Genomic DNA, 24,657 nt, shown 5'->3' with positions numbered 1-24,657 from the left:
AGGGAATTCCGCTGTCAGGGTCTACTCCCCGTCTTCCCCATGATGCCTGTGCCCACTGTCTCCCTCATCACTTCCTTGATGCGGCTGAGCTGGTCCTTCCTGACAAAGATGAGCACCAGCTGCACCTAGAAGATGCAAGGTACTGGGATGTCTACCAGCTCTGTTCATTGCTTGCTGTCCTGGAGTGGCAGGTGGCACCAACTGGGGATCCCCCAAGGGAAGAAGGCTCAGAGCCAGGGAACTGGTGGGGGGACTGTGGGATGTAAACACAGGAGCAGTCAATGACAACATTCCTAGAGTGTACATGTTAGAACATGGGGAGGGATGTCAGTCCAGCAAGCAGGTAAACTTCCTGGGACGGACGCCCTCCGCATGTGACCAGAGGTGGGTGTGGCCTCACCTGTGCAGGTAATGGTAAAAGCACAGGGCAGGCAGCCACTCTCTCTCTCTCTCTCTCTCTCTCTCTCTCTCTCTCTCTCTGTGCCATCTTCCTTCGATGAGGAAACATCCAAGGATGCCCTCTTGGCTCTCAGCCAAGAGAGGATGGGACTATCTTACTACAAGATAGATTCTGAGTGTATTTTACCTTTTTAAGCTGTCTGCCTTCTGGGATCATATTCTGAACAGAACGTGAGTAAACTCTTTTATACTTTTATAAAGACTGTGTTGTGTCTTGTATTTTAAGAGGGAACAAAAGGGGAAATTACCAGAGTAATTATTATAGAGGTTCTAGCGAACCTGTGCAAGCGTTACCGTTGCGAACTTAATGGGGAATGTCTATAAACTCTGCTGATATTTTGGGAACTTTTTAGCACAAGTTGGATTAGGATATAATCCCACAATATATCCTCTCCTGCACCCCAGAACATTCCCACAAAGGGTTATGGGCCCAGTATTGCATATTGCTGCGTATTTTTGAAGGATTGCGTTGGATTGTGATTTTGAGTTGAGTAGTATTTTTCTGAGTTAACTTCCTGGTAAGCACATGGTCCTTTGTTCCATTGTGCAGTGGGGATTAAACACCCCCCCCTTCCCTCAGAGTTCACAGTGACCCAAGGCAGTGAAGAACTGTTTTGTATTTTGAGATTTTGATTTTCAAATTTTGAGAAATTTTGAAATTTTGAAGAATTTTCAAATTTTGGATTTTAAGATGGCTAGAGCAGCTTTTGATAGTGATACAAAGCTAGGAATGCCTGTGCTGAATGAACACAATTTCATACACTGGAAGCAGCGCTTGATAGCATGTTTAGATTATAAGCACATTTTGGAAGCTTTAAAGCCTCAGCCTACAGGGACAACTGAGAGAGATTTAGCCAAGATAAGTGCTTGGAAACGCATGAACAGCGAAGCTAGACACATAATTTTGAGTGGACTTCGTGATGAGCAGCTATCATTAATAAATAGTACAGATGATGCATCTCAAATCTTAAGAGATATTGAGCGCGTGTATGGAGAATCTAGCATAAACTGCTTCAGAAACTTGGTGTGTAAATTAACCAGAGTGAGGATGAATTCAAAAGAGGGATTCACAGAGCACATCAACAAGTTTACTGAGATTATTCAAAGAATTGATCTGACTCCCAAAGCTTTTGATGAAGATACAAAGATAGCATTTTTGTTATCATCACTTGGACCACGCTTTAGCGCATTTGAAAGTTTGATGGACCATAGACAAGGTCTGACTTTTAAAGACTTGACTGGTTATTTAAAAGAAGAATGTAGAGGTAGAGCTGAATCTCCAGTGAGAAATGCTAGAAGCATGGACAGCAGTTATGCATCTAGGCAATTTACAAAGTTGAAAGAGATGCCTAAGAAAGTGATTTGTTTCAATTGTAACAAAGAAGGACACATTGCAAAGAATTGCAAAGCTCCTAAAACAAAGAAACCCTACCGCTTTCAGCCAAAAGGGGAAAAGAAGGGGAAATGTGAATGCACATGGTTACTGCAAGAAAGGAACTTAGCTGTCCAGAATCGTGAAAATAAACGTAATAAATGGATTTTAGATTCAGGTGCCAGTTCGCATTTTTCATATAAAAAGGACTATTTTAATGAGATAAATGAGAGAAATGATGAAGAAGGATTTGAAATTGAGATTGCAGATGGCAACATTGTTAAAGCAAAAGGTGCAGGTTCCATGAGTCTGAAATGCAATATAAACAATGAATGCATTGAGAACACAATCTCTAGAGTTTTGTACGTACCAGAGCTGAGCTGCAATTTAATCAGCGTGTCCACTTTGGACAAGAAAGGTTTCCAGATCACATTTGGAAATGGCGAATGCAAGGTGACTAAAAATGGCAAAGTGGTTGCTCAAGCAAAGCTAATAAATGGTGTATATGAGCTTGATCTTTCAGAGAACCAGTCTGCAAAAGTGGCACATTCCAGCCAGAAGAATGAAGCAGATCTGGACCTATGGCACAGAAGGCTTGGACATAGAGACACCAACGTCATTCTGGATCTACAGAAAAGAGAACTTGTAAGAGGTTTGCAGGTAAAGCAGAGCAACAAAGCTCCAGCAAAGTGCGTAAGCTGTATTACTGAGAAGGCTGTAAAACCTTCATTTCCACGTTGTGCAGAACAAAGAAGCAACAAAGTGCTTGACATAGTGCACACTGACATATGTGGACCTATGAATGTTCCCTCACTGGGAAAGAATAGATATATTTTAATATTTCTGGATGACTTTTCAAGATTTTGTGTTGTATATTTCCTCAAAGAGAAGAGTGAGATAGTGGACAAGCTCCAGGAGTACATTGCCATGGTCAAGAATAAATTCCAGAGAGCTCCAGCTGTGTTAATGAGCGACAATGGAGGTGAGTACTGCTCAAATGAAATGCAGGCTCTCCTGGCCAAGGAAGGAATTGCACACGTAACCACAATTCCTTACACACCACAGCAGAATGCCATAGCTGAGAGAAAGTTTAGATCCATTATGGATATGACAAGGTGCATGCTAAAGGATGCATGTTTGCCACAGAAGCTGTGGGTCGAAGGAGTGTACACCTCGGTCTATTTGCAGAATAGACTGCCAACAAAAGGAGCAGAGCGCACACCATTTGAACTTTGGCATGGGAAAGCTCCCAATCTGTCGCACATACGTGTGTTTGGAAGTCCGTGTTACTTCCACGTGCCCAAGGAACACAGACACAAGCTTGACTCCAGGGCAAAAGCAGGTATCCTTGTGGGATATGCCTCTGGAGGCAAAGGATACAGAATTATGGACTTACAAACTGGTAAGACAAATGCATACCATGCGGTTTATTTTGATGAATATGGAAAAGTAGACACTAAGAACACTGTTGTGGACTCTTCCGATGAGTCAGAAAGGACTCAAGAGTTTGTATATTTCCCTTTTGAGACCCCACAAAGTAATAATCTGCCTTCGAGTGTTACAGCGCCCCCCTACAGGCGACGCACCAGAAGACGCAGAGGACCAGAACCCTGGCGGCACCAGAGATGAAGAGGAGGACTCAGATGGGGACATGCCTGCGTTGGAGGAGGATGAGGAAGCTGATGCGGTCGCAGAACCAGAGGTCAGGCGCTCATCCAGAACCAACAGAGGTGTCCCACCATTACGGCTGTCCTACTTTGGTGTCCCACCATTACGGCTGTCCTACTTATACAATACTATACTAGCTACTATGGACGTGGAATCTCTGTATACCAACATCCCACACAACGATGGTTTACAAGCTATAAGGAACACCATTTCAGATAAAACCACAGCGGACCTTGCCACCAAACTCTGCCAATTTGTCCTTACCCACAACAACTTCAAATTCGGTGATGACCTGTTCCTTCAGATCAGCGGCACAGCAATGGGCACCCGCATGGCCCCACAGTATGCCAACATCTTCATGGCAGATTTAGAACAACGTTTCCTAAACTCCTACCCACTCAAACCTCTCTTGTACCTACGATACATTGACGATATTTTTATCATCTGGACACATGGTCAACAGACCCTGGACACCTTTCACCAGAAATTCAATGATTTTCACCCCACAATCAACCTTACAATGAATCAATCTATGCAAGAAATACATTTTTTGGACACTACTATAAAAATACAGGATGGACACATAGACACCACCTTATACCGTAAACCAACTGACCGACAAACATATCTACATGCCTCTAGCTACCATCCCAAACATACCAAACAGTCCATTGTATATAGCCAGGCACTACGTTACAGCCGCATCTGTTCCAATTCTACAGACAGAGACTCTCACCTAAGAGATCTACAGCAAACCTTCTCAGAACTAAAATACCCAGCAGATGAAGTTAGACAACAGATCAACAGAGCCAGACTGATACCCAGAGAGAACTTGCTGCAAGACAGACCCAAAAAAGAAAATAACAGAACTCCACTAGTCATCACATACAGCTCCCAAGTTAAAACAGTTCAACGCATCATCAGAGATCTACAACCTCTCCTGGACAATGACAGTTCTCTTTCTCAAGCTCTGGGAGGAAGACCTTTCATTGCCTACAGACAGCCACCCAATCTTAAACAACTCCTAACCCACAATAATACTACAACCAGACTTAACACGGACACTGGCACCAGAGCCTGCAATAAACCCAGATGCCAACTTTGCTGCCACATACACCCGGACAACACCATTACTGGCCCCAACAACATCACACATACCATCTCGGGACTATTTAATTGCTCCTCGTCTAACATTGTGTATGCCATCAAATGCCAACAGTGTCCTTCAGCTCTCTATATTGGACAAACAGGCCAAACCTTACGCCAAAGAATAAACGGACATAAATCTGACATCAAGAATCACAAAACAGAGAAACCAGTAGGAGAACACTTCAATCTCCCAGGACATTCTATACAAGATCTCAAAGTAGCTGTTTTACTACAAAGGAATTTCAGAAATAGACTGGAAAGAGAAGCTGCTGAATTACAACTCATTACCAAACTTAAAACAATGGAGAAACCTGGTTTGAACAAAGACATTGGATTCTTATCTCATTATACATGACTAAGCCATTTCTCACCTTCTCACCCCTTGCCTTTTCCTGTAAGACCTATTACAGTCGTTAAGAGTCGTCAACAGGCTCATCTCAGCTATCTGCCAATCTCCGATTCCCACCACCCTTCTAAGTAATACCCCTCCCCACCTTCTCAATATATAGAAGGATCTGGTAACTTCTGTTTCAGTGTATCTGAAGAAGTGTGCTTGCACACGAAAGCTTATACCAAGAACTAACTTAGTTGGTCTTTAAGGTGCTACAGGAAGGAATTTTTCTATTTCTACTTTGCAGGGTCGGCGTTTCCACAGGAACCTTCCACTTGGGAAGAGATACAGGAGATGCCAGCTGCAGAAGCCAGTCTCTGGAGGAAGGCCGCGCAGGAGGAGATGGATGCACTGCATCAGAACAAGACCTGGACACTCACTGAGCTGCCTCCCGGTAAGAAGGCCATTGGCAGTAAATGGGTTTTCAAGGTTAAGAAGGGGTCAGAAGGAGAAGTGCAGCGCTACAAAGCTAGACTTGTAGCACAGGGATTTTCACAGCGTTTTGGTGAAGACTATGATGAAGTTTTTGCACCAACCGTGAGGTACAGCAGCATAAGAATGCTTTTAAGCATTGCAGCCTCCAAGAAAATGAGGGTGAAACACATAGACATTGCTACCGCTTTTCTACATGGGCAGATTTCTGAGGAAATTTATGTGAAACAGCCCAAAGGTTTTGTGAAACCACATGAGGCACATTTAGTGTGCAAACTCCAGAAGGACTTTATGGACTTAAACAGGCTGCTAGAGCCTGGAACCAGAAGTTGCATAAAATGCTGACGCAACTGACGTTACAGGAGCCAGAATCTAGTACTAAAAGGGTTTTAGAACTGATTCAAGAATTTGGTCAAGTGGCAGGATTTAAATTGAACAAGTCAAAAACTAAGGTTTTAGAGAAAAAATTAACACCGATTGAAAGAGAGAGGTTTCAGAATGAGACAGGTTTAACAGTGGTTAAGATAGTTAAATACCTGGGGATTAACATGACAGCAAAAAATGGGAACTTATTTAAAGAGAACTATGAAAAATGTTGGTCTGAGGTGAAAAAAGATTTAGAAATTTGGTCAAATTTGAAGCTTTCACTGCTAGGCCGTATTGCTGCGATAAAAATGAATGTATTGCCTAGAATGTTGTTTTTGTTTCAAACTTTGCAAATCGTGGACAAAATGGATTGTTTCAAGAGGTGGCAGAAAGATATTTCTAAATTTGTCTGGCAGGGCAAGAAGCCCAGAATAAAATTTAAAATACTAACGGATGCAAAGGAAAGAGGTGGATTTGCCCTGCCAGACCTCAAACTTTACTATGAATCAGCAGCTTTTTGCTGGTTGAAAGAATGGCTACTTCTTGAAAACACTGACATTTTGGATTTAGAAGGTTTTAACAATGTATTTGGATGGCATGCATATCTATGGTATGATAAGGTCAAAGCACATAAAGCATTCAAAAACCACATTGTCAGGAAAGCGCTGTTTAACGTTTGGATAAGATATAAGGACTTATTAGAAAACAAAACCCCAAGGTGGCTGTCACCAATGGAAGCGAAAGCCTTGAAAAAGGTCAATATGGAGGTCAAATGGCCGAAATATTGGGAAATTTTGGAACAAGATGGAGATAGACTGAAATTGCAGAGTTTTGAAAAACTAAAAAACAAAGTGCGAGACTGGCTTCATTATTTTCAGATAATGGAGGCATTTAAATTGGACAAGAAAATTGGCTTTCAGGTGGAAAGATCCAAATTAGAAACTGAACTGTTAGAACCCAAAACTAAGAATTTGTCAAGAATGTATAACTTGCTGCTGAAATGGAACACTCAGGATGAAACGGTAAAATCGGCTATGATTAAATGGGCACAAGACGTTGGACATAACATTATGTTTGCTGACTGGGAACAGTTGTGGACCACAGGTATGAAATTTACGGCATGTAATGCCCTAAGAGAGAATATTATGAAAATGATATACAGGTGGTACATAACCCCAGTCAAGCTTGCAAAAATCTATCATTTGCCCGATAACAAATGTTGGAAATGTAAAGAAACTGAAGGTACATTTTTTCACCTTTGGTGGACGTGCCCAAAGATTAAGGTTTTCTGGGAAATGATATATAATGAATTAAAAAAGGTATTTAAATATACCTTCCCTAAGAAACCAGAGGCCTTTCTCCTGGGCATAGTCGGCCAAATGGTGTTAAAAAAGGAGAGAACTTTCTTTATGTATGCAACAACAGCAGCAAGAATACTTATCGTAAAGTATTGGAAGACACAAGAACTTCCCACGCTGGAGGAATGGCAGATGAAACTGATGGACTATATGGAATTGGCGGAAATGACTGGCAGAATCCGTGACCAGGGAGAAGAGTCGGTGGAGGAAGATTGGAAGAAATACAAAGATTATCTACAGAAACACTGCAAAATTAAAGAATGTTAGAGTGATGTTGGATTGAAAATAAGTGGTTTCTAGCTGTACAGGATAAAGTTATAGATAGATTAAGATTAAAGATCAGGATTAAAGAAGTTTAAGGAAATGGTAATTTGGTACTTAAGAGGTAAAATTTCAATGCTATATTACAGTAAAATTAAAGATTAGGATTAAAGAAGTCTAAGGAAATGGAAATTTGGTACTTAAGAGGTAAAATTTTGATGTTATGTTATATTAAGATTAAAGATTTGGATTAAAAAAGTGGAAAAGAAAATGCTGGACAAACAATTTGGACTGGAATACAAAAGAGGGAGGTATGAGGAAGTCCAGAAAATAAGTAAATTTAAAAACGGAAATGAAAAGTGATATTGTTTTTAATTGCTCTGTTTCTTTTTTTGCTTTTTGTTTTTTTGTGTTTTTCTTCTTTTTTTTGGATTATGTATTGTGTATTTGTGTATTTCTTTTCTATGTTTTTCTGTCTAACTTTTTATTGAAACCTTAATAAAAATCATTTTAAAAAAAACAACAAACAAAAAATGCTGACGCAACTTGGGTACAAGCAAGGCGACGCTGACAAGTGCTTGTACAGTAAGTCAAATAATGGACAATTCTCATATATCTTAGCTTTTGTTGATGACCTGATTATTGCCACAGCAAGTGAGAAAGACTATACACAGATAGTAAAACACCTTAGCAAAGAGGTGGAGGTCAAGGAGCTAGGAGATGTCCAGTACTACCTCGGGATCCAGGTGGAAAGAGAAGAGGACGGCTCATTTCTTCTCAGCCAAAGACAGAAGATCCACGAGCTAATTGAGCACATGCAGATGCAAGACGCACATCCAGTTGCTACACCGATGGCTACTGACTTCCTGAAGAATCAGCAGGATTCGAAGCAGTTGCCAGACAACAATGACTACAGAAGCAGAATACGTTGCAGCAACAGAAGCCTGCAGAGAGATCGCCTGGCTTGATCAACTCATAAAGGACTTTGGGTTGGTGAGAAAAGGGCCTGTCAGCTTGCTGGAGGACAATCAAAGTTGCCTGAAGCTGACGCAGAGTGAGAAGTTCCTGGCCAGAACAAAACACATTGGGGTTAAATACCACTACATACGCCAGATGATCCAGGATGGACTTGTGGAACTATCCTACTGCAGCACCCAAGAGATGACTGCTGACATCCTGACAAAACCCCTACCAAGAGAGAGTTTCCAGAATCTATGTGTCAAGCTGGGACTCTGGGTGGTTGAATAAAGTTGTTTATGTTTTGTATATGTTGTATTGCCTGAGAAGGGGTATGTGGGATGTAAACACAGGAGCAGTCAATGACAACATTCCTAGAGTGTACATGTTAGAACATGGGGAGGGATGTCAGTCCAGCAAGCAGGTAAACTTCCTGGGACGGACGCCCTCCGCATGTGACCAGAGGTGGGTGTGGCCTCACCTGTGCAGGTAATGGTAAAAGCACAGGGCAGGCAGTCTCTCTCTCTCTCTCTCTCTCTCTCTCTCTCTCTCTGCCATCTTCCTTCGATGAGGAAACATCCAAGGATGCCCTCTTGGCTCTCAGCCAAGAGAGGACGGGACTATTTTACTACAAGATAGATTCTGAGTGTATTTTACCTTTTTAAGCGGTCTGCCTTCTGGGATCATATTCTGAACAGAACGTGAGTAAACTCTTTTATACTTTTATAAAGACTGTGTTGTGTCTTGTATTTTAAGAGGGAACAAAAGGGGAAATCACCAGAGTAATTATTATAGAGGTTCTAGCGAACCTGTGCAAGCGTTACCGTTGCGAACTTAAAGGGGAATGTCTATAAACTCTGCTGATATTTTGGGAACTTGTTAGCACAAGTTGGATTAAGATATAATCCCACAATATATCCTCTCCTGCACCCCAGAACATTCCCACAGGGACGACGACGCTGAGCCGTCAGAGGGAGAAGAGGGAGCAGACTGTGAGCAAGAGGAGGCGTTGGAAACTGAAGAGGCAGGAGGGCAGGAAGATTCTGTGGCAAACAGCAGTCCAGAATCCGAGGCAGAAGTGGAGGCTGGAGGCGGGGGTCAAGAAGCAGAGATCAGGCAGGCTGCTGAAGAAGCCAGGGGGTCTCCCCATCCTGCTGCGATCAGCTCCCCTCCCTGCTGGTCTCCCAGAACACAGAGAAATTAAGAGCATGGAGCAAAGACAGGCAAGGTGTCAGTCTCAGGTTGCTTGGGAAGGACCAGGGGGAGGAGGAGACTTCAGAGAGTGGTGGGAGGGTAGCAACCTTCAGCCTTCACAACTACCTCACTGGGGCAAGACCTGTTGGGAAAGGTTTCTGTGATCACGAGGCCTGCACGGTTTGGGTTTCTTTGAATAAAGAATGTTGGCTTCTTTTGAATAAAACACCACTGACACCAGGTGTTTTTTCTTGCTGACCTCCTCCTCCTCCTCCTCCTCCTCCTCCTCCTCCTCCTCCCTCCAGCTCCTCCCTCCAGCTCCTGACAGCTGTCTGGCTGCTGAAGAAATGGGTGGGGTTGGACTTACTTTCTTGTACTTGGATTTGGAACGCAAAGCCTTTTCCACAGCTGTCAGCCACTCTTGCTCCTTTGTCGAGTCCAAGTAGAAGAAAGCCTCTGTGCTCAGGTCCAGCTCCTGGAACCAAATGCCCAAGTGCCAAAGAGAAGGATTTGGAACTGCAGGAATAGGACTCCAATCGGAACAGACGGGCTGGTTAAATATGCAAAGACAACAGGAGTGTGCAAGGGCAGGCAAGATCAGGACCAAGAACAAACAAGTAATACCAGCCACTTCTTCCTCAGCTTAGCTATTCTGGGCTCCAAAGGAGCTTTGCTAATGAAAGAAAAAAAGCTTTTTCCTTGTATTTTTTAAGATGTGTCAGCCAGCCTGATATCTAAGCACTATCCCAGTAGCCACAGGCAACCAGAAATTCTTCGAAGGCAAGTGAGTTGGTTGATCTCTCCATTCTTCCTTCACCTGGCAACCTGGTTTCCAGGCTGGCTTTCCGGGAGCAGAAAACCACTTCTCAGATCTGCTGTGCCAAGCTGGTTTGCTAGAAGATTACCCTTGTCCTCTTTGCAAATCTCCTAAATGGCTAGCCTTCTGTGTTTCCATGCTGGCCATGAAGGAATGGGCATTCCCGACTCTGAAAACAGCACAGAAATACAGCCTGTCTAGTAAAGGGGTAAAAAGAGCAAGCTAAACAGCCTCTGTAAAACAGTAGCATCTGAAGCTGCTAACTACATACTGATAAACATATCATAAAAGCAGACATGAAAAACAAATGGCCACTGGGTACTACTAACAGTGGGACACGGGTGGCGCTGTGGGTTAAACCACAGAGCCTAGGACTTGCAGATCAGAAGGTCGGTGGTTCGAATCCCCACGACGGGGTGAGCTCCCGTTGCTCGGTCCCTGCTCCTGCCACCCTAGCAGTTCGAAAGCACGTCCAAGTGCAAGTAGATCAATAGGTGCCGCTCCGGCGGGAAGGTAAACGGCGTTTCCGTGCGCAGCTCTGGTTCGCCAGAAGCGGCTTAGTCCAGCTGGCCACATGACCCGGAAGCTGCACGCCGGCTCCCTCGGCCAATAAAGTGAGATGAGCGCCGCAACCCCAGAGTCGGCCACGACTGGACCTAATGGTCAGGGGTCCCTTTACCTTTACCTTGCTACTAACAGTACGAGGAAATAACCAAAGCAAAAACTTTGTTTGAAGTAGTAAGCTTAGCATTATAAGGATGACCCACACCAAGTGTTGGGGGGGGGGGGTCACACCTCCCTGTCCTCCAGCACAGCTTTTAGGAGGAGTTCCAAAGGTTTTGCTTCAGTTTTGGATTAACTGCATCTTGTCACAATGTCTGAAGCTGCACAAACTGCTTCATTTGAACCATGGCTCATTGAAACAAGCCAACTTCCAATCGTGGGTTTACAAAGCTGGTAAAATTAACCACCATAGGATCTGGACACACCAAACTGTGGTTAATTTAAAATCCAAGTGGAAGCTTCCCAATAGGCTTGGGGTGGGGGAGAGGTGTGCAAACCTGGAGGAGAGGCTGCCGTCCTGCTCATAAAATGAAGCCACGGTTCAGTATGTGGCACCAAGGAAAATTGCCCACCACAACTAATACTTTCCATTACCCACCCATGTGGCCTGAGTGAACAGGACAGACTTTGCCTGGCACCCAACAATAAAGCTGTCATGTAGATGTCGCTTTCTCCAGCCCCAACTCTGATACAGGTTCCACTGGTCTTTGCACTTTTGCATGATCTGACCTGAAATTCTGGGTGTTGACATATTCCTTCTCTCTCTTGGCGAGGACGTGCTTGATGAGTCCCTCTCTCTGTCCGGACTGCGGATGTGTGGAAGGCACAAAGAGCTGGCGCATAGTGTGGGTCATTGGGGTTGCTTCTTGCTCATGCTCTCCTTGTCACGGATACGCCTCAGGGAGATGAGAACAGAACTCAAGTAGTACATAAAAGCAAGGAGGCGGGAGGGCACAGTACACCTCTAAGGCAACTTACAGCCTGCTTGGTGGCAGCGGTGGGGGTGGAGGCTCCCGGCGGGCACTCATTTGCTGATTCTGCAGGTTTCTTTCCTTCTCCATGAAGTTATCCTCGAATCCCAGAATTCCGGAGAGAGGAAAAGACTTCTGAGGTTAGAGAGGCTTCAGAACCGTTTGGGGAGGTTTCGGGAAAGGAACTTAGAAAATACTTAACTGCAGGAAAATGTTCCTGCCTCCCCACAGCACCACATTTGCCGGACAATTGCCTCTCAGCTTATGCACGTTTAGGAAGGATTGTGGAGGCAACAGGTCCTCCCCTCAAGGCCTTTTCCTCTAAAGGAGGTAGACTGGTCTTCTCCAATCCTCTGGCCACTGCTGAGTTTTCCAAACTTGCTGGCATATTGCGTGTAGCACCTTAACAGCATCATCTTTAACAAAATTTAATAGTTCAGCTGGAATATCATCACTTCCACTGGCCTTGTTATTAGCAGTGCTTTCTAAGGCCCATTTGACTTTGCTCTCCAGGATGTCAGGCTCAAGGTCAGCAACCACACTACCTGGGGTGTATGAGACATCCATATCTTTCTGGTATAATTCCTCTGTGTATACTTGCCACCTCTTCTTGATGTCTTCTGCTTCTGTTAGGTTCTTTCCACCTTTGTCCTTTATTATGGTAATCGTTGTATGAAATGTTCCTTTCATAGCTCCAGTTTTCTTGAACAGATCTCTGGTTCTTCCCATTCTGTTGTTTTCCTCTATTTCTTTGCATTGCTCGTTTAAGAAGGCCCTCTTGTCTCTCCTTGCTATTTTTTGGAAATCTGCATTCAATTTCCTGTATCTTTCACTATCTCCCTCGCATTTTGCTTGCCTTCTCCAAGTCCACCTTTCCTTTTGAAGCAAAATGTCCTTGAAATGGGGGAGAAATGCCCTGCATGAAGTCTTGGGTTTGCAATTTGGGAGAGGGAAGACTGTCTGCGGCGCTGGGGAGCGGGCAGGCTGGCGAGGCCCCCTAGATCTAGAGGCCCTAGGCTTCTGCCTACTTAGCCTATACATAAATCCGGCCCTGCCTATGTCACAGTGAGCACAGGCCCATCGATCACGTGCAAGGCATTCTGCGTGTTGGGAAGGAGCCTCCTGTTCTGGGCCAGGTGGAAGAGTGACACCAGCAGAAGACTGGGTGGTGGGGTCGAAGCTGATCCCGGGGAGCACGTGAGGAGTCAAGGCTTCCCGCATGAAGGCCTCGCTTCCCCTAGAAGTCCCTGCCTCCTGGTCTGTGTTCGCTTTCTTCTTCAGGTACAGCGCCAGCATGTTCTGGATGGTGCACCTGCTTTCGGGGGAGAGCTTGTCGAACTGGTCCACACTAGAAGAATAGCCATGAGACGGGTGAGACTCCTGCAAGGCGTCCCCAAAGTCAGGGGAACATAAGCGCATTTGAAGAGCCTTGCTGGGTCAGGCCAAGGCCCATTCAGTCTGACATCCTGTTGGCATGTAGTTGGTCCACCACAATTGCAAGATTATTGCATCCTTCAGGAATGGTGTGTCCAGCTCCATCTGAGTCATCATCCAGGCACGCTGTGGAGCTGCCTGGATGAGAGATGGGCATCTTCGGCCAGTCAGGGGTGAAGAGCTGGCAAGATCCCCTGTACTGAGCAGAAAAGCAAACTCTTTGGCCTCCGAGATCTCTCCCAACTCTCAGCAGCCCTCACTGTGAGCCGTACTAGAGGAATTTTGTCCTGCTTTTGCTGAGCTACAACACAGGAGCGCACCCCCAGCTGGCCATGATGTGGTAACCCTGGCGAAGTATTGCAGAGCAACTGAGAAAGCAGAATGATGTTTGCGTGGACAGTCCATTAGAAAGCTGCACTATTATTGCATCGAGAGCACTTTGCAGAATACGGCCCCCCTCCAGGCAAAAACATCCGTCTGGAGGCACAGTAGCTTTCATTTCGGAGGTTGTGGTTTTACATCTTCCTATTTATTTATTTATTTATTTGTTCGAAATTATTTATTTATTTCATAAAACTTATACACTACCAGATGGTAAGAAACATCAAAGCCGTTTACAGAAAGATAAAACCATAAAATCAGGAAAAACCTACAGTACATTAAACGCTGAAGAAGTGAATACCAGAATAGATCAGAACTCACTCCCAAGGTAAGGGGAAGAGACATGGCTAAGATGGCAGGACAGCTTACTCTATGGTGTTAACCCCTTCATGCACTAATTAGACTGAAGCATGTTGGTTATATGAGACTGGTTATCCCGCACAACATGCTCTCACGCAACCCATGCCCTCCAACTGAAAACCCATTTCCTGGACAATATCAACATTGTGTTTTGTGCCTGTGAACTGCACAGTGAATATTTTTATTAGAAAAGAAAACAGCCTGGTGTTCCAGCTTCTCAAAGTTGTTTTATTCAGTGCGCTGCTACAGCTTGTCACACCCAAATCCTCCAAAGGAATCTGCCAAAGTGCTTTTCCAGGCAAAAGGGGGCAGAGGGAGAGAAACCAAGAACCTCAAATTCACTAGACCAGGGATGGGGAATTGTGTGGCCCTCTAGATGTTGTTGGATTCCATCACCCCTGACCCTCGGCCATGCTGGCTGAGGCAGAAGGCCATTGGATCTGGCAATATCTGGGAGCCCACAAGATTCCCAGCCTCCGCCCTAGACAAACAACCAAGCACTCAGCTGTGAGGCACGCCTCTTACCAGAGGGAGGGTCACTCCAGAGGCAGCTGTGGCATGAGGGTGCTGGATCATGCCTTTGTGGGCACATCTGAGGATTAAAGAGGACCCCCTAGGAAGCATGCTTGGAGATCTTCCTTACCACGTGGCTCTCTGGCAAAAACACAACAGTACTAACAGCCATATGGAACCACACCTCAAAGGTGGATCAAACTTCCCAGATCCTGTAGCCTACATCAGGAGGAAGACTGGGGCAGAGGGGCCTAGAGTGGGAGTCAGAGCTGCTCTTAGGGCTGCATGTCTGAAGCATGGGCAGAAATCTTTGGGTGTGAGGTTGCATGGGGCTGTCTCCTTGTGTTTTGGTGATGCCAAGCCGCCAGCCAGCCAGAGGCAGGCAACCAACTGGCTCCAGGGGCAAGCTCCTTTGCAAAGCCAGTCTAACTTCACCAAATCCAATGACAGAGTGACCATTCGGCCCGTGTTCTGCTTCGCTGTGAAATTGCGTGTGTTCCTCAACCCAGAGAACCTCTTTTTCAACGTCAAGCTGGTCTAAGGAAGAAAAGCATAAGAGTTAGTCTTGAATCCCCACACACATGTGCTGGGAGATGCCTGCACACCGCACATGTAAAGCACATCTCCCACCCACACCCAAAAAGTCCTGGGAACAATGGTTTGTTAAGGGTGCTGGGAATCGTAGCACTGTGAAAGGAAAACTAAGGTTCTTAGGATTCTTTGGAGGGGGTGGAATGTTGAATACACAGCAGCCACATGGACGGACGGACGGACACACACACACACACACACACACACACACCAGCATAGCTTCAACTTTTAGCACAAAAAGTCTTCAGCCAGATGTCATGCAACCCTTTGGCAGGGGCAACTTATCATTTTATTGATTTTCCATAACAAACAATTAAAAAGGCGGACAATCTTGCAAAGGAGTGTTGCTATTTAAACTGCTGGTGTGACGTAGGAACCCGAACAAAGAAAAGGAACAAACTACTCAGAGTCTGCTTCCAATTGCCCTTGTTCTCCACCTCCCTCTATCCTAATCAGCCGCAAACAAGAGTTCAGATTTGAAAGCCTTGTTATCACCTCATTCCCTTCAATTAGCCAGCTGCTCTGGCAGATGACATCAGTTCCTTCCCGCTCCCAATATTCCTGCTCCTAACCTGGTTAGCCATAGCCCGGAAGCTGAATCTCAGGGGAACGCCTTTGGGCTGGGAAGGGCTCATCTTTTCTGGGCCTCTTCTCCCCATCAGGAAGGGGTGCTTGGCTCCTGGCCTGTGAAATGCGCTCAAAATTTAAAGGTGCCTTCTTTCCAGGGAGCCAAGGAAGAAGGGTGGAATTTGTTATACCCCAAAACCTTCCCACGTCAGAGATGCAGGAGTTGCGTCACCTCCAACTTCCTCAGGAATGAAGCAGCTACGAAAAATGAAAAATCCCACCTGGGAACGGTTTCTGAGAGAGCAACAGCAGAAGACCCAGACTCTGGCAAGATGAGCATTTGCCCAGTGGATTCTGGCCGGTCCGTGAGGGCAGACAGGGGATGGCTGCGGTGGCCGCCAGCCCCTTCCCACTCCATCTCAGATACAGAACGCATTGGCTCTGCCACTCCTTGGCTCTGGCGCCACCTACTGTTGGCCTCCTTGCATTCCACCCTACCAGTCCCAATGAGCACCATCCACCCCTGAATTGGTCCAGAGGCACAGAGCAGGAGTTAGGTGATCTTGCGCCCCGGCAAAACCGTCCAGATTGCGCCCCCAGCCACGGAAGTTAGCTCTTCTTTCCTCCGCTCCTCCAACCCCCCCCCACCACCTATTCAATTCACCCTGGAACTACAAGTATCGAAAAGTACAATGTTAGAGGTTTCCCCCCACCCCATAGCAATATAATTGGATTCAGCTAGCTGGTCAGTCTACTTTCGGTTTCACTCCTGGCTCCTGGCAGATAGCAGAGGAAGCGAACCAATAGTCACGTTCATCTGTACTGGCTCAGTATGCCCTATTCTGACAGATGCTGCCTTTCATAGTCACGCCCAAGAGCCTTTCCGCTCCAGAGATCTGGGGCTGAACCCGGGATCTGCACGCCAAGGCTGGAGTGCCAGCTGGCCACGTTGGGCGCCTGCCTGGAGAGTGGAAGCCGGGGGTTCAAGGGACATCGTGCTGCTCCTGGCAACCCCCACCCAACCCGACGTCCTCCTCCGCCTGAATCCCGCTTCCCCCGGGACGCACTTCCCATCCTGGAGCGGCTGGGGTGGGAGCGCTCCCCACCCCCCTTTCCAGACTCTCCTCGTTCTTCTTCTTCATGCCTCGGGTGTTTTCCTGAGTGTATCTTCAGAACAACCCTCTGTGAGGGAGGCTAAGCTGGCCCAAGCTAGCTCAGCCAAGTTGCCAAGGCCAGCATTTAAGACCACGCACCCTTTCCCCTCAGATGATAAAGCCGGGATGAGTCATGCTAGCAGCCCGTGGCCTTGATGGGCTTTGAGGCAGCCCAGCCCCCTTCTCTGCAAGCAGGCTGCCTCCGGGGAGGACCAGCACTTTTCTGACGGGACAGAAGCGCACGACTTCCCCCTCCCACTTGCCGCCCGCCCCAGACTTTCTCCGGCGGCTCAGTTTAGCGGCTCATCCCAGGTGGGAATTCGGGTGGCGCTGCTTGCAGAAGGAGAAGTGGCTGGCGCTAGCGGACACTCCCATTGTTCTTCTCAGGTAGGACTTGCGGGATCCAGACGAACGTTTTACCAAAAAGTATGGCTTGACTACTGATTTCCCATTTAAAGGAAGGCAAAACGACCGAAGTTTGGCGGACAGGTGAAAAAAACCATGAATTACATTTATAGTTCTGTGAGATGCAAAGGAAAGCTTGCTTTTTAAACTTGCATTTTACAGCTTGTTGCTTGGTGCGGTTAACGGAATGGGGATATTGAGAAAGAAGAGACTTGGAATTAGAAGGTTAGGATTTAAGGTAAGGTTACCAGATTTTTTTTCAAAGAATCCGGGGGCACTTTTTTTCCCCCAAAAGAGAAACAAATGTTATTTTTTTAAAAATCATTTTTTTAAAAAAATAAGAAGTAATACCTTCTCTTCTGGGTCTCCTCTGTCACGTGGCCTTCCTCTGGGCCCCAGCCTGATCTCTTGGAGTGCTATCTGCCGTGAAGTAGGCTCAGGTCGGGCCTGGGCTCGGCCCTGTGTCCTTGCCCTCCTGGTGCTCTCCTACCTCTCTTCCTCAGCGGCCGCAAGGTTGGGGCTCCCCTCTTTTTTCTCCTTCCTCTTTCTCTCTCTTCCTTCTCCTTCTCCCTGGGTTGGCTCCGGGGTTTTTACTGGCCCTGGAGTGCCGCTGGGCAGTCGGCCACGTGGCCAGGTGCTCTCGCTCCCGCCTCGATTTGGGTCCGGGGTGTGTGTGTCAGCGGTTCCCCCAGTTGACGCGCCGGGCATCCCTGGTTCCCCCTCGGCAGTGGCAGTGCAGGCGGCAGTCTCAGCAGCCCGGAGCCAGCCTGGTAGTGCACTTGGCTCTGGCTGGCTTCAGGAGCTGCTCATTGCCGTGGCACCCGCCATTTTGCCTCGCCGGAAGTCCCCATATGGTGTGTCTTGTGCCGTTGAACCAATCACGCAACATTCCTTCCCTACTAATAAATCTACAACACTTAACATATAAATCTGGGGGCCTTATATGAAATCCGGGGACATTCCGGGGACGGATTTTGTTGGGGACAGATTTGTAAATCTGGGGACTGTCCCCGGGAGACGGGGACATCTGGCAATCATTCCGTAATAGGGCTTCTCCTGCCTTTGCCAGTATGTCAGCCTTCTCAGCCTCCTTAAAGAGGGCGTTCAGAAGCACTTGTACGTCTGGCCATATGGGATTGTGAGTGGAGAAGGTGGCGCAGTCTGGATGAGTCCCTCTGTCTTGCTCTTTGGTCACTGTGACCGAGCACCATTTGGGGCCGATCAGGATCTATGGGGAAGGGGATCCACCCAGAAGTTGTGGAGGGAACGGGAAGAGAAGCTTGGTCAAGAGACTGGCTCATGTCAGAAGGAGGCCTGACTGCATCCTTGGCGAAGCCCAGGGCAGGGCAGGAAGGCAGCATTGCCCAGCGGGAAGGCATTTGGAGGCAAATCATCAGCAAGGAGCAGAAAATCCCCTCCCCTTCCCTCAAGAAGACTGAAGAATCTCTAGTCGGCACTCAGGTGAGTTCAGCATCCCAGGTCTCTGGGGTGTTCCTGTCCATTACAAAGCTGACTCGAGGCTCCGTCAACTGAGCCCCTACACTCCTTGCGTACATGAAAGGGGCACAGAAAGGATGGGAGGCAGCCTTTTCCTGGAGCCGTCTTACCTGCAGCAGTTCACTCGCTGGCTGCTGACCCTTTTCCTCCATCACCTGGATGATCCTCTCAAGAGAGGAGAGTTTCCTGCAGAGTCTGGCCAGCTGCTCACCCCTTCTCCCTGCAATCTCCTTCTCCACCTCTTCCACATGATTCAGCAGACACTTTTCTTCTTCTTCTTCCAGGAACTGGCGCAGTTGTCTCAACTACTCCACAGTCTTCAGCCTCTCCGGTTCTGAGGAGGTCGGAGTGAGGAAGATGGTCAGCCTTCAAAACATCAGCAAGAGAATTAGGATTTGAATTGAACTGCTTCCACCCTCTCAGCTCACAAGTCCTCAGGCTTCTCCTTGACTGCTTTTCACATAATAAACAACAATGGGAAATAAACTCCATTTAGCTGCATTCAAAGGTGAACTTACCTAATTCGCAATTCTTGGGAAAATATGGAGACCAAAACAGCAATCTGTTGAAATTCACACCTCTGAATTTCTCAAGGTTGACCCAGCCAGGTAATGTTCACAAAAAATGTATTTACGAGGGTAAAGCACGTATCAAAATCTTCATACGAGAAGGTAGCCACCCTAGCATTTGATTCATTTTCAGAATAATAAATAAATAACAAACCGATATGGAGAAAGGAGAAATGGGGAGAAGTTGAAATGGGCAGATTTCCCCCTCCCTCCTCAGTCCGGACTTGCTTCTTGAAGTGCTTGTTCCCTCACTAGTAAGAATAGGGACACTTCCAAGGAGGTCTTTGCTTTCCTTGTCCAGGTCTGCTTGATAGGCCAGAATTTCCCCTCTCTCTTTCCTCCGAATCGCCAGGCGGCGACAAAGAGAGGAGATGAATATTCTACTGGCTTCTTGGGTCCAGTGGCCTTGCTATAATAGGAAAGTAATTGACTGGAGGAAAGAAAAGTACAGAGGTTTTCAACCTTTTGGGGTCCACGGCTCCCTGGACCAACTCCCTTCTTTCTGTGGCACCCCTGGGGGGCTCAGGAGACCAGTTAGGTCCCCCCTTGCTTGCCTCCCCTCCCCCTTTCTCGAACAGCCTCCCTTGCGGAGTGCTCTCTCAGCCTCGTCTCTTCTCCCCTCTCCTTAGGAGTCCTCCTCTTGGTCTCTGAGCTGCCCCCGCTGCCCCCCAGGGGCCTGGGACTTGCCTGTCCATTCCCAACAGCAAGGGCCCCTCGCCAGTTGGCTTGCTTCCTCTGAGGCCGCCTCAGCTCCTGGCAACCCACACCCCCTGGCCAGCCCCAGAGGCACCATTCTCTGGGGGAGAACAGCTGGGCAAGCCTTGGGGAGGCAGAGATGGCATCCGAGGAGGGAGGGAAGGAAAGAGGGACAGAGGCCAGTGTCTCCCGCGGCACCCCTGACCATCATTCAAGGCACCCCAGCTGCCACAGCACACTGCTTGAAAACCACTGCAGAACTGGGATGGGAAAGGTTTCTAGTCCAACTAACTGGTCTGGAGAAGAGGAAAGGCAGCCATGCTTGCTCCTTTGTCTTCTCCGAGGAGACTTCCAGCCTGACTTCTCATCTTGAGGCCCCAGGGAGAAGTGGGAAGAGGAGGAGGAGGAGGAGGAGGAGGAGGAAGCATCCCCAGAAGAAGTGTGGTCCCCACCAGTAGGTGCTTCCACCCCCCATTCCTAAATCTGCTTCCAACAGATACTTGGAGGGGGGGGCATCCTGCACCATCTGGTCAATTCCTGGTGTTAGGAGAATTAGAAGGTCTAAGATATAAACACATACATAAATACCGAAAGTAGTTCTCATCACAAAAGAATATGCAGGTAAACCCATGAACAGCCAGGTAAACCCATCAACAGGTTTCCTGCCAGACAGGAGTCTGTTGTAGGCCACCCCTTCTGTGATGTATGTATGATGTATGGAGGGGTGGCCTTGGGCTCCAGGGTGGGCAATTTCAAATGTCTATAGAAGGACTTGGTTCGGGGTCTCCTCCTCTCCCCTGCGTGCGGGGGGGGGGGGGTGAGCACCCTGTTGCAACAGGTAATAAAGATCTGGCTTACTAGCTGCTTTGCTTCTCAGTATTCTCTGGTTGGCCTCTGTTATTTTCTCCTACCGATAGAGAAGCTACCAAAGGACTCTATATGGGCTCTGAGGTACCCCAGAAGGGAAAAGGAGCCGTTTTTTCCTTATAACACTGGCCCCCAGTCCCCACCCCCTTGCAGCTGACCCCTTGCTGCTCTCTGCTTGGCAGGGTATTGAGGAGACATCCTGCTAGCCAAAGGAGACATGTGCAATTCACATTTGTAGTGTTCTAAATATGTACAAAGCAACCTTGCTGGGGGATGTGGATGAGGTTAACCCTTTCTCTCCCTGCCATGGTCCCATGAAGCTGCTGTATTTCAAGGGAAGATCCCTTGGCCCCCCTGGCAGAGAGAAAGACTTTGACTCCCTCCTCCCAGCCATCCCAGCAGCCCTCAGGCTTCCCCTTGGCTGCTTCTAAGGTAATAAACAACCACCAATGAATACCATGCCTACTCTGGATCTGAGAATTAAGAAGATCACCTGCCAAGAAGAATACACAGCTATTTCTCCCCCTCAAGGTACCTTGTATTCCTCGACAGCCTCTTCCAGAGGAATCACCTCGTGGTGTTAGTGCTACTTGGATCTGCCCCAAACCACACAGATGGGGGCTTCATCCTCCTTGCAAAAGAGTTTCAGGGGCTCCTGGTGCTTCTCACAGACTCCTCCTTTCCCTCTGGAAGACTGAGAGTCTTGGCTACTTCGACAAAGGTAGCCAATTGACGATTGCGGACGAAGCTCCTTCTCTGGACTCCAACTCGGCCTTGAGGACAGGAAGCCAGCCTCCTTTTTGCCCCGCTGCACTGGATCAGGCCGGACCGGCAGAAGTTGTGCCCACACTCTGGGATGGTCCCTGTGTCATAAGAGAGTCAGGGTCAGAGAGGGGAATGAAGGAGAAGGACCCTACCAATATCAAATAGATCGTATTCTGCCTTCACACCCTACAAGAAGGTCAACGGTGCCTTGGGGAATGGATCCTTTTTTGCTGTATCAAATTGTATCCTTTTTGCTGTATCTTTCTCATTGACTTTAAGAATGGATCTGAATGTAGTTTTCGACTCAAATGTATTTTCCCTCAAAATGCTGTACTTTTCTAAATGTATCCAAATGTATCCAAATGGGTTTTTGTATTTCCCCCCAAACTCATCGCCTAGAGAATGTTCCCTAAATGTAACAATCACTTGTTCCAAATGTATTTGATTCAAATGTATTCAAGTGTATACTTTTATGGGGAAACGTAGCTAGGAAAATGTGGAGTTATATATATATATTGCTTATACTGCCTTTGAACGGTCAACGTTCCACCCTCTATCCTTTCAGGAGCTGCCAAAAACACTCTCCACACCACACTGCCATCTACTGGGTCTACAAATGATACCATGAATACACACAAATACAAGCTCTAAAATAAATTAGTTTTATTTTCCCATAAGTATGCAAACATAAGACTATCACACCCAAATTGATAGCTATGCAGAACAGGATCCCCCCCCCCCCATCGGATAGCTGCCTGCGCGGCTGTCTTTGAGGGGGGTGGAGGGAGGAACGGGCGGGATCGACATCGGATAGCTGCCTGCCTGCCTGCCTGCCTGCCTGAACATGCCGTGCACCCGGGGGGCGCTGCGACCGGCGCCCATTGGGAAGGAACAAGACAGGAAAAGGAAGGAAATGGGAGAGGTATTTTTAAGGTCCCACTTTTCACATGGTGTCCTGTTGTGTGGTCGGAAAGTACTCTTTATTGTTTGATTTGGGTTAATGTCAGAATAAAAGCGAGTTCCTTCAAAATAACACATTCCTTTTTATCTTACCAATTTCTCATATTGTAAGAAGCGGAAGAAGAAACCATAGAGAGCATTCATATTTTCCTTCTGATCAATGAAGTCAAACGTTACAATTATCCATTTTAGAATGAGCACCTATAGGGAGAAGACAGATCTCAGTAAGCCAAAGCAAGGCCAAGACAACAAACCCCTTCTGGAATATGGTCAGCGTGTACAACATCTAGCTGAATCATCACCAGGATAACTAAGTCAGACTGGGGGAAATATCATTCTTCAGAACCAAGACATCATTACCATGCTTTCCAAGTTACCTGAAAGTCACTAGAACACTTGCGAGCACAGAGCCAAGACACAGCTGAAAGAAGAGCAAAAGACGGAGTTTGGCCTCATTAGGTCCCCCTACCATGAACTCCTTAGGTGGGCCACCCTGCGCCCGCCTCGGCATCGCACCTCGCTATTCTGCAACTCGAGATAACACTGAACTGCTCTGCAGGGTTGTTGTAAGGATTGCAAGTCAAGGCATCCGAACTGCCTTTGAACATTGAAAAGCCCCTAGTCAATGCTTTGAACTACTGTCGCTTTAAAAAGGAAACTCTGATTAGTAAGAGTTTGGGGAATTAAAAATTGGTTTGTCCTGGGGGCGCTGAAGCTGTGTTCTGGCTTGAAAACCCAGTGAGACCACTGGGCCATCTAGTTCTGTATGGTCTGCCACAGCCAGCAGCTGCTCTCCAGGATTTCAGAGCTCTCTTTCCCATGAATGGGTTGAAACTGCCGCTTTTTGCATCATGTGCCTCTCCCAGAGCCATTTCCTGTATAGCGTTCTACATCCCATGTAGTCCTGCTTCTTCCAGCTCAGTTCAGTTCATTCTGCAACTGTGCAAGTTAGGCCGCATCTGCTTTATGCATTCAAAGCACCATCATGCCCCTTGACATGCTAACAGTTGCATCTTTGTATTCAATCCCTTCAGCACCTTGGACAGCAGTCTCTCAAGGCTCAGCCACAGGTACCTGGTGCCCCATGCTTCCTAGGCCCAGGTCCGTGCTTTAAAGGCACTGTGTCCGAGTGTTTTGTTGTCCCAGGGCTTTCTAATTTTCAGCATCCCTTTCCAGGGCAGCTTTATTTATTTCATGTCTTTAAGGAGTCCTCTGTGCGTGGCAAAGGCTTGTTGCTGGGACAATAGGAGGCTGCCTTATACTGAGTCCCACTATGGCTCTATCTAGCTCAGTCTTGTCCACAATGGATGGCAAAAACTCTCCAGGGTTTCAGACAGAGGACATTCTAGCTGGAGATACAACAGATTGAACCGGAGAGCTTCTGCATGTAAGCAGCTGCTTTACCACTAAGCTATGGCCCTTCTCCCATTGCTTCTGCCCTGAATGAACTGCAAGCCTGTCCTCCAGTCCTCCCAAAACTCTCTTTTGTGGCTACACTCTGCAGGAGGTCATTGGTTGCAGAAGTTGAGCTGTCTGCACAAGTGACTGAATCCGTGAGAAGGCTGATCTGTAATGAAATGCTGACTTTCAGGCATCTCTTGAAGACCTTTTCTGTGCCAACAGCTCTGTGCTATCATTTAAACATTTCTTGAGCACCCAGACATTTGATTTCTTTGGACTGATTTTAATGTCCACCCTCCACCCGCTTTTGTACATTGCCGTATTTTATGACATGCCCTAGCTTCTGAGAAGCCTTTCGCTCAAACCAGTTAGACATGACATGAATTAGTCGTTTTATCCACCCGGCATGTATGGAACGGACCCTGACGAATCAAATGACAAGGCATAATTAATCCCTCAGCTGAACTGAACAGGGAGCAGCAGCTGGGGTAGAACATGCAAACAAGAAATTATTAGTTCAAGGTACAGAAGCCCCAGA

The 24,657-nt window shown here is 47.1% G+C and overlaps 1 pseudogene across 1 annotated transcript in view; it reads right to left on the bottom strand.

Annotated features, from left to right (window-relative positions):
* LOC308467693 (inositol polyphosphate 5-phosphatase OCRL-like) overlaps positions 1-23,229 on the bottom strand; it is a 40,257-nt pseudogene extending 17,028 nt beyond the window's left edge. The window contains exons 1-5 of the transcript in view: positions 23,188-23,229; positions 11,967-12,094; positions 11,681-11,884; positions 9,975-10,157; positions 26-125 (exon numbers count right to left, since the gene is read on the bottom strand). The product of the transcript in view is annotated as an inositol polyphosphate 5-phosphatase OCRL-like (transcript). The remainder of the gene's footprint in view (positions 1-25; positions 126-9,974; positions 10,158-11,680; positions 11,885-11,966; positions 12,095-23,187) is intronic.
* Between the last annotated feature and the right edge of the window lie 1,428 nt (positions 23,230-24,657).

Source organism: Podarcis pityusensis (genome assembly GCF_964106645.2).
Source record: "Podarcis pityusensis genome assembly, chromosome: W".
NCBI classification, from domain to species: domain Eukaryota; kingdom Metazoa; phylum Chordata; class Lepidosauria; order Squamata; family Lacertidae; genus Podarcis; species Podarcis pityusensis.
This window is presented reverse-complemented; position numbering and strand designations above follow the sequence as displayed.